Here is a 418-nt window from a genome sequence, read left to right on the forward strand (position 1 = left end):
TTGCCCTGATCCAGACCCCTGATTTAGGGGGCAGTTTCACAACGACCTTGCCGCCAAAGGGAACCACAACATGTTTAACCAGCTACTGCCTGTGGAGCGGGAAATCACCTGAACGTGCTGTTCCCATCGTGCCACGTCCACCGCCCCAGGGAGGAGAAAAAAAACTCGTTCACAGCGCGGGGACCTGTGCACAAACAGGTGCTGCCTGTGGTGCTGTGGGGTTTTTCTAGCATTGCTCAATGTCTGGGTGTGCTGTTAGTTTTGAAGGTTGATGTTAGCAGCTCAGACCCCAGCGAGCAGCCTCAAAGGCAGCTTAGTGCAAGACCATCATGTGCCCTACAAAGAGATGTGAGCCCCCAGCAAGCTGCCTGCAAATTGGTACTATAAAATATACACTAAATACTAAAATATATTATGA

Source organism: Buceros rhinoceros, unplaced genomic scaffold, assembly GCF_000710305.1.
Source record: "Buceros rhinoceros silvestris isolate BGI_N320 unplaced genomic scaffold, ASM71030v1 scaffold16268, whole genome shotgun sequence".
In the NCBI taxonomy this organism is placed as follows: domain Eukaryota; kingdom Metazoa; phylum Chordata; class Aves; order Bucerotiformes; family Bucerotidae; genus Buceros; species Buceros rhinoceros.